Source organism: Panthera leo, chromosome A2, assembly GCF_018350215.1.
Source record: "Panthera leo isolate Ple1 chromosome A2, P.leo_Ple1_pat1.1, whole genome shotgun sequence".
In the NCBI taxonomy this organism is placed as follows: Eukaryota; Metazoa; Chordata; class Mammalia; order Carnivora; family Felidae; genus Panthera; species Panthera leo.
This window is the reverse complement of record NC_056680.1, coordinates 19,842,842-19,855,484: the sequence shown is the minus strand read 5'-3', so window position 1 is coordinate 19,855,484 and position 12,643 is coordinate 19,842,842. Positions and strand designations below refer to the sequence as shown.

The following is a 12,643-nucleotide window of genomic DNA, read 5'->3' as shown; positions in this document are numbered from 1 at the left end:
ATATGCAGAAATGAAGCTGAGAAATTATTTGGGCCAGATGTAAACTTGAGATTTTTTTTCAGCCAGGGGATTGGATGGGAATAAGGAGAAGATGTACACAGAAGGAGAAGAAAAAAAAAAAACGGCTTTGGTTGGAATCCTGAGGGACATTGATATTTAGGAAGCAGGCAAGAGAAATACAGCTAGCAAAGTAGACACATGGGGACAAACAGAAAAACAACAAAAATAAGGAGGATGGTGGGATGTTATGTCAGTCAAGGGAAGAAAATGTCCAAAAGAGGAGGGAGGGATCATTGAGGTCAAAGGCCACTGAGAATCAAATGAGAGAAGCACAAGAGTGTCCCTGATAGTTCAGAAAAGAGACTAGTGTGATTCTTGCAATAACTGTTTTAGTGGAATGGCAGAGAAAGAGCCCAGTGTGAGAAGTAAGAAGTGAGAAGGCAGAAACAGTGAGTCTAGACTACTCTTCAGTGAAAAACTATGAAAAGGTGGAAGTGATGAATTTATAGCTGAATGGGCATGTTGGGTTGAGGGAGGTCTTTATTAACATGTGTACACACACACACACACACACACACACACACACACACACACACACACACAATTATCAATAAAGGCACCAAAATTCAGCAAAGGAGCATAGTAATTTCAACAAATCGTGCTTAACAATCCATATGAAAAAAACTAAACCGTGATCCTTGCCTACAAGGCAATTAACTTGAATGGATCATAGACCTAAATATAGGAGCTAAAACTATAAAACTGTAAGAAGAAAACACAGGACAAAAATGAAGACAAGTACATTTTTATATTTTACTCACATTTATTATTTCTATATTTAGCATTAAAGAAAAATATTTGTGATCTCAGATTATTAAGAAAATATCATGAATCACAACAAAATGATAAACTGTACTTTATCAAAATTAAAACCATCTTCTCTTAGAAAGACACTCTTAAGAAAGTGAAAAGACAAGCTATAGACTGAGAGAAAATATTTACAAACACTCATCTAAGAAAGGACTGTATGGAGAACACACTATTGAGTTCTGAGAGTTCTTTATAAGTAATAACTCAATTTAAAAATGAACAAAATATCTGAACAGATCTTCACCAAAGAACATACAGGGATAGCAAATAAGCTTAAGAAAACATTAATCATTATAGAAATGAACATTAAAAGCACAGTGAGGTACCACTATACACCTATTAGAATGGCTAAAACTAAAGATTAGATATACCAAGGACTGGTGAGAATGTAGAGCAACTAGACCTCTCATAAACTGTTGAGGGAAATACAAACTGGTACAGCCACTTTAGAAAATAGTCTGAGAGTTTCTTATAAAGTTAAACATATTACATGACCCAACAATTCTACTTTTAGGTATTTACTCAGCAGAAATGAAAACTTATGTCCACACAAAGACCAAAAGTGAATATTTGTAGCAGCTTTATTCCTAATAGAAACTGTAAAGAACCCAAATGTCCAAAAGGAAATGATTGGACAATCCATATAATGGAATATCCACACAATGGTGGATTATATATATTATATTATATAAAATATATAAATATTTTTATTTATTAATAAAATATATAATTTTATATTAATAAAAATATACATTACTTCGCAATAAGAACTACTGAGATATATAATAATATGGATGAATCTCAAAAATGTATGCTAAGTGAAAGAAGCCAATCAATCACAAAAGACCATATACTGTATACCTTCACTTATAATCTAGAATAGGCAAAACTGTAAGGATGGAAACCAGATCAGGAGTTGCCAGGGTTGAGGAAGGAGGGCAGGGATTGACTGCAAAGGTGCATGAGGGAAATTTCTGGGGTGATGAAAAGTTCTACTTCTTGAATATGGTGGTGGTCTCACAGCTATAAATTTGTCAAAACTCACCAAAGGATGTATTAAAAAGAGTGAATTTTACTACATGCAAATTACAGTTCAACAACCTGACTTCAAAAAAAGATGGGATGCACCAAAGGACACTTACTTCTTTTTTTTTAATTGTTTTTTAATGTTTATTTATTTTGAAGGAGAGGGAGTCAGAGCACAAGCAGGGGAGGGGTAGAGAGAGAGAGGGAGACACAAAATCCGAAGCAGGCTCCAGGTACTGAGCTGTTAGCACAGAGCCCGACACAGGGCTCAAACTCATGAGCTGTGAGATCATGACCTGAGCTAAAGTCAGATGTTTAACTGACTGAGCCACCCAGGCACCCAAGATAACTTATATTAGGACAATGTTAGAAGAAGATGAGATACTGAAGACAGAGGAAAGACAGAAAATAATTAGCAAAGGAAAAAAAGGTTCCCACGTCCTAGAAGAACTGAGAGAATCAAGGAAAGAATGCAGGAGGAAACAATAGGTGTAGATACAAATAAGTTTGTAGTTTTAGTAATGGAAAGTTGAAGCTTATCAGAGAAACAGGAAACAAGCACATCAAAGTAACATTTTCCTGTTATTGTAGTTGATCTATCCTAACATGTGTATAATGCATTTAACAACCACCCAGTTAGCTCTTAACTTGATACAGGAGTATAAATGTATTTTTAGGAAGTTTATGTCTTTTCAAGAGAACGTATCATCACTTCTGCATCTTTGAAGGAACACCTGCAACGGCTATACTCTCACACTACCAATCTCTGTGAATCTCTCAAGGGCAGACGTCTATCAGGGAGGTTGCTGTTTGGAGCTGCTAGATACCCACAGAGAGGTGTGTCGTTTGGAGAGGCTACATCAAGCTCTGGTCCAAAGATAAAAGGGTATATAAAACAAATTCCTGAGTGGCAGGGTTGCTGGTCCTATCAGAATCCAAGAACTTATCTTTCTCCTCAACAGTGAGAGGAGGCCCGAGTTCTTATAGTGCCCACATGACCTTCAAATTTCCTAGAGCCTTTCATGCTTCTGGTTTCACCTAGCCTTCTTCACAATTTGTGAAAAAAAGAACTGTTTTTTTCATTTCATGGAGCTTTGGGAATACATCTAATTGTTTCCCGTTTTGCTAGCTTCTCGGGTATGATAAACAAATGATGCTTTCTTTTTTTTAAATTTTTTATTTAATTTACTTTTTAAATTTACATCAAAGTTAGTTAGCATACAGTGCAACAATGATTTCAGGAGTAGATTCCTTAATGCCCCTTACCCATTTAGCCCCCCAACCCCTCCCCCAACAACCCCTCCAGTAACCCTCTGTTCTCCATATTTAAGAGTCTCTTATGTCTTTGTCCCCTCCCTGTTTTTATATTTTTGCTTCCCTTCCCTTATGTTCATCTGCTTTGTATCTTTAAGTCCTCAAATGAGTGAAGTCATATGATATTTGTCTTTCTCTGACTAATTTCACTTAGCCTAATACCCTCTAGTCCCATCCACGTAGTTGTGAATGGCAAGATTTCCAAATGATGCTTTCTATTAACATTCAAAGTATCTGAAGGCAAATATCTGTCCAATGTTTCCTGAAGTGGTCAAAAAAGTGGGAAATTCTGAATTAAATACAGTTAAACAGGTTTCTATCCTCTAGGACTTCTCAGAGGCTTAAAATGTTGTATGTTTTAAATACCAAGTGGGACAGGTGACATTTGACCCCACAAGCTGCTTTTGTGTAAGGCAAGGGAATCTGTACAAAGTTTGATAAATGCTGATCAAATCTATTTGCCAACCAGAGCTACAGATTTCCCAAAGGTATGAAAGGAACTGTGGCCAAAAGAGTAAAATTTATTCTTGAGGTTTTACAAACATCTTCTATAAGAGAGCAAAATATCAGTTTTTCCCTTAAATATGGGTGAGAAAACTCCAATTCTTTCAAAAGAAAAAAAGAGATGGTGTTAAATTCTTACTGTTTAATAAGCAACATTATAAGAGAGCTTCTCTGCATTTAGTTGTCTTTATGATGAGCTATGCATGAATAGTATATGAAGTTACATTAATTTCATAACTTCACATTATTGAGCAAGTTGCTACAAATGAATTCCATAATTTGAATCTGTGACAAGTCTACTAGTGTCTTAATTTTACATCACTTGATTTTATGAAAATTCTAATTCACACATGCATACACATCTCTATGGGTGGTAATTTATGCATCCCTCAAAGCAAATGTTCGGTGACTGCCAATGATGTACCAGTCTATGCTGAAGCAGAAACGGTCTCTGATATTTAGGGAGAGTGTTTCCTGAAGACTCTGTTTTGGAAATATAAGCATGCTCCTCAAATAAATTCAGAGGAATTCTCTCAACTCTTTCAACTAATCTTCATGTTTCCCATTTGGTCCTCTGTGGAGATGGATGGCAAATACTTAGCATCTTTCTCATGATAACCTCCCAGGTGCTTAAAAATGGACAAGTAGCCCCAAGGTGGTACTACACAGTACATTCCAACAGATTAAAAAACCTCTAGTATTTCCTCATAGATTCATTTTCCAATTTAGGTCACTTGGCTCATTTCTCAAGTTCTTCAAGTTTCTCCACTGCATTCTGAAGCACAACAACAGAAATGCATATAAAGTGGTTTCATAGAGGCAAATCACTACTGTGGTTTTCAAATATTTTAGCATCAGCTTTTCTCTTTACAATGAAACCTTACACTGTTCAATATACGAAAGATTTATAAAGAGAACTACTTTGGTTGAATCAGAGGTGGGGGGAAGCGGAACAGAGGGAGGAGTCCTCCCTACTTAGGCCTCTTTGCTAACCAATCACTACTTGTCCCTGAGATACTTCAGGGCTCCAAAGAATATTTTATAATTACTAGTACAACTCAAGGATTCTTTCCAGCCTTCTTCTCTCCTTTTCATTCTTTCAACAAGCATTCATAAACCTCTAGGATATTTCAGAAACTGAGTTGGATACTGGGAATAGAGAAATGAAATGGTCCTTCCCTATCCTCAAGGCTTTGAGTCTACTCGGAGATCCACATAAAGCCAAAATTACAACACAATGTGAAAATGCTATAGTTACTCAGACAGGGACTGCTGACAAGTTCTACTGGGATTAGGGTAGGCTGCCCAAAGGAGATACCGTAAAGGATTCTTGCAATATTGCCAGGCTTTCAGCTTTGGTAAGGGGTAGTTAGAGATGAAGAGAAGGAGATTTCAGGAGAGTGCTTCAAACGCAGACTCTCAGAGGTCTGAGGCAACTTGATGGTGGGAAGGCTCCAAGCATGAATTAGGAGGGCACTGGAAAGGTGGGGAGTGATCAAAGTGCTATGTAACACAGTGGACAAATCCACAGTGTGGACTTACATGTGGGGGTTCTCCAAACTTGGCTATCATCAGGAATAACTGGCAGTTTATTAAAATGAAGATTCCTGGACTCCATCCCAGGTCTTCTGGATCAGAATCTCCAGAGGAAAGGACTCAAAGAGGACTTCTGGAGAGAATCCAAGAATTTGTATTTTTTTTAAAGTCTCAGTTGTTAGGATTACCAAGTTTGGAAAACCTCATTATGGGCCTTATAGAGGACAGGAAAGTTCAACTATGAGAAATAATGTTGATCTCTTAAATCTTTAGAATGATCACTAGGGCCACAGTGTTGAAGGCAAGTTGGTAATATAGAAAATACTCGCAGGATAATTGGAGCAGCCCCATCAAGCTATGATGCTTTTTGGGAACAGAAGACAGAGAATGGATGTGAGATATAAGCTGACCACATGTAGCAGTTGATTGCATCTGGTAGTCAACCAGGGAAGATATAAAGTTCAGATGTGTACGCTGAATTTGAAGTCTCTGTGGGATATGTAGATGAACCAAAAACAGGCCGATAAAAAGCCCAAGTCTAAAGTTCAGGGAAAAGAGATGGGTGGAAGATGCAGCCCCAGGTCCTTATCACTTGCTGTCGCAGCAGCAACGGCAGCTAATGAGCATCTTTTATATACCAGACATTGTTTAAAGTGTTTCTTTTCTTGTCTTTTTTCTTGTGTTTAATCCTCATAATTGGTATTTCATCTCTGAAGAAACAGTCAGAGGGATAAAATTCCTAGCTTGAGATCAGAAAGTAGAGAGAGAATGGTCAAGTTGCAATTCTAATCTGCATCTGTTTGATTAGGCTCCCAGAGGTGCTACATGAAGAAAATCCAGCTAGCCCCATAATCCCTATTACCCACATGGGGCACCTGACCCTTTTGATTAGAAAATTTATGCCAAACTCTCATTCCAGCTCTGCTGGTGACACCTAGTCTATTTGAAGTTTATGGCATTCACATCCAGGAGACTGAGAGGTGATGGGAACCATGGTTTGCCTGATTTGGAACAAGTAGAGACTTAAATGACAAACAATCCCAGGAAACAGATTCTTTTCATTTTCTCTAAAAGCAAAAGAGACACATGAGTAAACGTGTTATCACATATTCTTGACCATTTATAATAGCATTTTTCTAATTGTGCAGCCCCTAAAGGGTCTTTAGAAATAACATACTTCTCGTGAAATTGGAACTAAATGGTAACTTAAGGATCAGTTATGTGGGAAGCTACAGTTGTTTTCACTCTAATGATTTATGCTCGCATGCCAGGATCGGGCTCTCAATGCTAACAATAAAGAGCACGTAGATGAATAAGTGGGGGTGCAGTGAGGGTGAGGCCCCGCTGACAGGACAGCACAATGCTAAATCAGTTCATCTTTGCCGTCTCCAACATTCAAGTCATAATACTCCTAAGAAAGGTGTACATACGTGTGGGGAAGTTGGGAGGCAAGAAGACCGACTCTGACTCTTATGTGTTTTGCTAATCTATGGGGCCTAAAGAAGTGCCACACTTTTATATTTCTCAGCTGAAGGTCAAGCAGTCTGGAGTGTCAGAGAAAAGTAATCATGCTAGCCCTTGATGCCAAATAAGCAATGTTAGAGCAGTGGCTGCTTCTCTGAGTTCAGGAACAGTTCTTTTGTCTGGTATAGACAAATGCACCCTTCATAGATAGGTCCTTTGTAACTTCCCAAGAGTAACCCAGACCTAGTAGTTCTGAAAGAAACTAGTAAATGAGTGAGAGCTGAAGAAAAAAAAAAAAACAGTTTGGCTAAGAACTCTTTCCTCAAGTATATAGAAAAAATGCTACCTTGTAATTTATCTTACTGTACTTAAATATGTGGTCAAGCATTACCATAGAAAAATAAAGCATTTAAGAGCAAATCACTGATAACATGACCTAATGTTTTCTTATTTATTTATTATAATGTTTTCCAATTTATTTACTATGCAAACGGGAAAGACTTAAATGCTCAGGTGTGCTTGCTCTCTAAGGCTTCATGTAAAAACACTGTCTTGGCAGGAATATAGAAAAATGACTGTCTTTTATGAAAGATCATACTCAACATAATCTAATCATGATTTCTTAATGCATATTCTACTAACTAGAAAAGGATAGCCTCAAAAATTCACTCTTTCACTAGTAGGATCTGATGGCAAGCAAAACAAACTTTGAACAAACATCCCTCTCTCCAGGAATTCAGTGCATAAGGCTTTCCAGTCCTCACAGTTACGTTTTGGAATTTCTACACAGCAAAATGGAAATGAAACAAACACACACCAAGGTTTTGAACAGGATGAGAGCAATTATCAACATGTATACTACACTTTAGAGTTAATCAGCATCTTCTCATACATTGCTTCATGCGATGAACGGGAACCTGGCAGGAGTACTCCAAATTTTCAATGGAAAGAGTTATCTTTCTGATCTTGTTCCCCTCCTCCCTCGTTACCCTCATTTACATTGATAATCTTTTGTTCTGTGCTTTCCAGTTCTTTGTTCAGAATGTGAACATTTATGTCCTTTTAAGTTTCATTCCTTTACTCACTGCACATGTTTTTCTCTGTTTGGCATGATATAGAGTAGGAAGAATATATATTCACAGATGTAAGAAAAATACCATTTGCCCATGTTTTTTCATGGTCTGCTATACAACACACACACACACACACACACACACACACACACACACACACACTCTTACAGATTTGGCCTATTGTAACGACATGAGTCCTCTATGGATACCAGAATATACATTATTTATACTTATTAACTTGTTTGTGTCACTATTTCTGCTGCTATTTCTGTGTTTCAATGAGGTAAAGTTTTTCTGTTTAACATATTATATGTCAAGAGGGAATCCTGATGGGAAGAGCAGAGCTTATAGGAACCAAAATAAATACACACAGGAGAATCCTGATTGTTTTTTGAGTGGAAGCTAGAAGACTGAGTCAACTTGAAAGTCAAATGAATACTTAAATCTGTCAGATATTTTACTCGACATTTTCTAAGCTTTTAAAGAATAAGACTGAGAAAGCCCAGGAATAATCTCAAGAAACAAGAGCCAATAAAGATTTCCTAAGTACTAAAAATTTTAAAGTATTTAAAAATTCTAGAGGTCGGAGGGAAGATGGCGGCGTAGGAGGACGCTGGGCTCACCTGGGCATCCTGCTGATCGCTTAGATTCCACCTACACCTGCCTAAATAACCCAGAAAACTGCCAGAGGATTAGCAGAACGGAGTCTCCAGAGCCAAGCGCAGACCAGAGGCACACGGGAGAGGGTAGGAAAGGTGGTGAGGCGGTGCGCGCTCCAGGGACTGGTAGGAGGGAGCCGGGGCGGAGGGGCGGCTTGCCGGCCAAGCAGAGCCCCCGAGTCTGGCAGGCAAAAGCGGAGGGGCCTAACGGACTGTGTTCTGACAGCAAGCGCAACTTAGCGTCTGGGAGGTCATAAGTTAACAGCTCTGCTCAGAAAGCGGGAAGGCTGAAGGACAAAGGGAGGGAGAGCTGCTGAGCCCCCGGACGGCAGAGCTCAGCTTGGCGAGGAACAAAGGCGCTCGCCAGCGCCATCTCCCCCGCCCATCCCCCAGCCAAAATCCCAAAGAGAACCAGTTCCTGCCAGGTAACTTGCTCGCTCTGCGCAAACACCCAACTCTGTGCTTCCGCGGAGCCAAACCTCTGGCAGCGGATCTGATTCCCTCCCGCTGCCACAGGGCCCCTCCTGAAGTGGATCACCTAAGGAGAAGCGAGCTAAGCCTGCCCCTCCTGCCCCCATGCACCTTGCCTACCCACCCCAGCTAATACGCCAGATCCCCAGCACCACAAGCCTGGCAGTGTGCAAGTAGCCCAGACGGGCCACGCCACCCCACAGTGAAGCCCGCCCCTAGGAGAGGGGAAGAGAAGGCACACACCAGTCTGACTGTGGCCCCAGTGGTGGGCTGGGGGCAGACATCAGGTCGGGCTGCAGCCCTGCCCACCAACTCCAGTTATACACCACAGCACAGGGGAAGTGCCCTGCAGGTCCTCACCACTCCAGGGACTATCCAAAATGACCAAACGGAAGAATTCCCCTCAGAAGAATCTCCAGGAAATAACAACAGCTAATGAACTGATCAAAAAGGATTTAAATAATATAACAGAAAGTGAATTTAGAATAATAGTCATAAAATTAATCACTGGGCTTGAAAACAGTATAGAGGAGAGCAGAGAATCTCTTGCCACAGAGATCAAGGGACTAAGGAACAGTCAGAAGGAGCTGAAAAGCGCTTTAAACGAAATGCAAAACAAAATGGAAACGACCACGGCTCGGATTGAAGAGGCAGAGGAGAGAATAGGTGAACTAGAAGATAAAGTTATGGAAAAAGAGGAAGCTGAGAAAAAGAGAGATAAAAAAATCCAGGAGTATGAGGGGAAAATTAGAGAACTAAGTGATACACTAAAAAGAAATAATATACGCATAATTGGTATCCCAGAGGAGGAAGAGAGAGGGAAAGGTGCTGAAGGGGTACTTGAAGAAATTATAGCTGAGAACTTCCCTGAACTGGGAAAGGAAAAAGGCACTGAAATCCAAGAGGCACAGAGAACTCCCTTCAGACGTAACTTGAATCGATCTTCTGCATGACATATCATAGTGAAACTGGCAAAATACAAGGATAAAGAGAAAATTCTGAAAGCAGCAAGGGATAAACGTGCCCTCACATATAAAGGGAGACCTATAAGACTCGTGACTGATCTCTCTTTTGAAACTTGGCAGGCCAGAAAGGATTGGCACGATATCTTCAGTGTGCTAAACAGAAAAAATATGCAGCCGAGAATCCTTTATCCAGCAAGTCTGTCATTTAAAGGAGAGATAAAGGTCTTCCCAAGCAAACAAAAACTGAAGGAATTTGTCACCACTAAACCAGCCCTACAAGAGATCCTAAGGGGGATCCTGTGAGACAAAGTACCAGAGACATCGCTACAAGCATAAAACATACAGACATCACAATGACTCTAAACCCGTATCTTTCTATAATAACACTGAATGTAAATGGATTAAATGCGCCAACCAAAAGACACAGGGTATCAGAATGGATAAAAAAACAAGACCCATCTATTTGCTGTCTACAAGAGACTCATTTTAGACCTGAGGACACCTTTAGATTAAGAGTGAGGGGATGGAGAACTATTTATCATGCTACTGGAAGCCAAAAGAAAGCTGGACTAGCCATACTTCTATCACACAAACTAGACTTTAAATTAAAGGCTGTAACAAGAGATGAAGAAGGGCATTATATAATAATTACAGGGTCTATCCATCAGGAAGAGCTAACAGTTATAAATGTCTATGCGCCGAATACGGGAGCCCCCAAATATATAAAACAATTACTCATAAACATAAGCAACCTTATTGATAAGAATGTGGTAATTGCAGGGGACTTTAACACCCCACTTACAGAAATGGATAGATCATCTAGACACACGGTCAATAAAGAAACAAGGGCCCTGAATGATACATTGGATCAGATGGACTTGACAGATATATTTAGAACTCTGCATCCCAAAGCAACAGAATATACTTTCTTCTCGAGTGCACATGGAACATTCTCCAAGATAGATCATATAGTGGGTCACAAAACAGCCCTTCATAAGTATACAAGAATTGAAATTATACCATGCATACTTTCAGACCACAATGCTATGAAGCTTGAAATCAACCACAGGAAAAAGTCTGGAAAACCTCCAAAAGCATGGAGGTTAAAGAACACCACTAACGAGTGAGTGGGTCAACCAGGCAATTAGAGAAGAAATTAAAAAATATATGGAAACAAATGAAAATGAAAATACAACAATACAAACGCTTTGGGATGCAGCGAAGGCAGTCCTGAGAGGAAAATACATTGCAATCCAGGCCTATCTCAAGAAACAAGAAAAATCCCAAATACAAAATCGAACAGCACACCTAAAGGAAATAGACGCAGAACAGCAAAGGCAGCCTAAACCCAGCAGAAGAAGAGAAATAATAAAGATCAGAGCAGAAATAAACGATATAGAATCTAAAAAAACTGTAGAGCAGATCAACGAAACCAAGAGTTGGTTTTTTGAAAAAATAAACAAAATTGACAAACCTCTAGCCAGGCTTCTCAAAAAGAAAAGGGAGATGGCCCAAATAGATAAAATCATGAATGAAAATGGAATTATTACAACCAATCCCTCAGAGATACAAACAATTATCAGGGAATACTATGAAAAATTATATGCCAACAAACTGGACAACCTGGAAGAAATGGATAAATTCCTAAACACCCACACTCTTCCAAAACTCAATCAGGAGGAAATAGAAAGCTTGAACACACCCATAACCAGCGAAGAAATTGAATCGGTTATCAAAAATCTCCCAACAAGTAAGAGTCCCGACCAGATAGCTTCCCAGGGGAGTTCTACCAGACGTTTAAAGCAGAGATAATACCTATCCTTCTCAAGCTATTCCAAGAAATAGAAAGGGAAGGAAAACTTCCAGACTCATTCTATGAATCCAGTATTACTTTGATTCCTAAACCAGACAGAGACCCAGTAAAAAAAAAGAACTACAGGCCAATATCCCTGATGAATATGGATGCAAAAATTCTCAATAAGATACTAGCAAATCGAATTCAACAGCTTATAAAAAGAATTATTCACCATGATCAAGTGGGATTCATTCCTGGGATGCAGGGCTGGTTCAACATTCGCAAATCAATCAATGTGATACATCACATTAACAAAAAAAAAAAAAAAAGAGAAGAACCATACGATCCTGTCAATCGATGCAGAAAAGGCCTTTGACAAAATCCAGTACCCTTTCTTAATAAAAACCCTTGAGAAAGTCGGGATAGAAGGAACATACTTAAACATCATAAAAGCCATTTATGAAAAGCCCACAGCTAACATCATCCTCAATGGGGAAAAACTGAGAGCCTTTTCCCTGAGATCAGGTACATGACAGGGATGCCCACTCTCACCGCTGTTGTTTAACATAGTGCTGGAAGTTCTAGCATCAGCAATCAGACAACAAAAGGAAATCAAAGGCATCAAAATTGGCAAAGATGAAGTCAAGCTTTCGCTTTTTGCAGATGACATGATATTATACATGGAAAATCCGATAGACTCCACCAAAAGTCTGCTAGAACTGATACATGAATTCAGCAAAGTTGCAGGATACAAAATCAATGTACAGAAATCAGTTGCATTCTTATACACTAACAATGAAGCAACAGAAAGACAAATAAAGACACTGATCCCATTCACAATTGCACCAAGAAGCATAAAATACCTAGGAATAAATCTAACCAAAGATGTAAAAGATCTGTATGTTGAAAACTATAGAAAGCTTATGCAGGTAATTGAAGAAGATATAAAGAAATGGAAAGACATTC

At 39.2% G+C, this 12,643-nt stretch overlaps 1 protein-coding gene across 5 annotated transcripts in view; it reads right to left on the bottom strand.

Annotated features, from left to right (window-relative positions):
* Positions 1-12,643, bottom strand: part of DOCK3 (dedicator of cytokinesis 3) — a 595,846-nt gene that overhangs the window by 139,817 nt on the left and 443,386 nt on the right. The window lies entirely within an intron of this gene.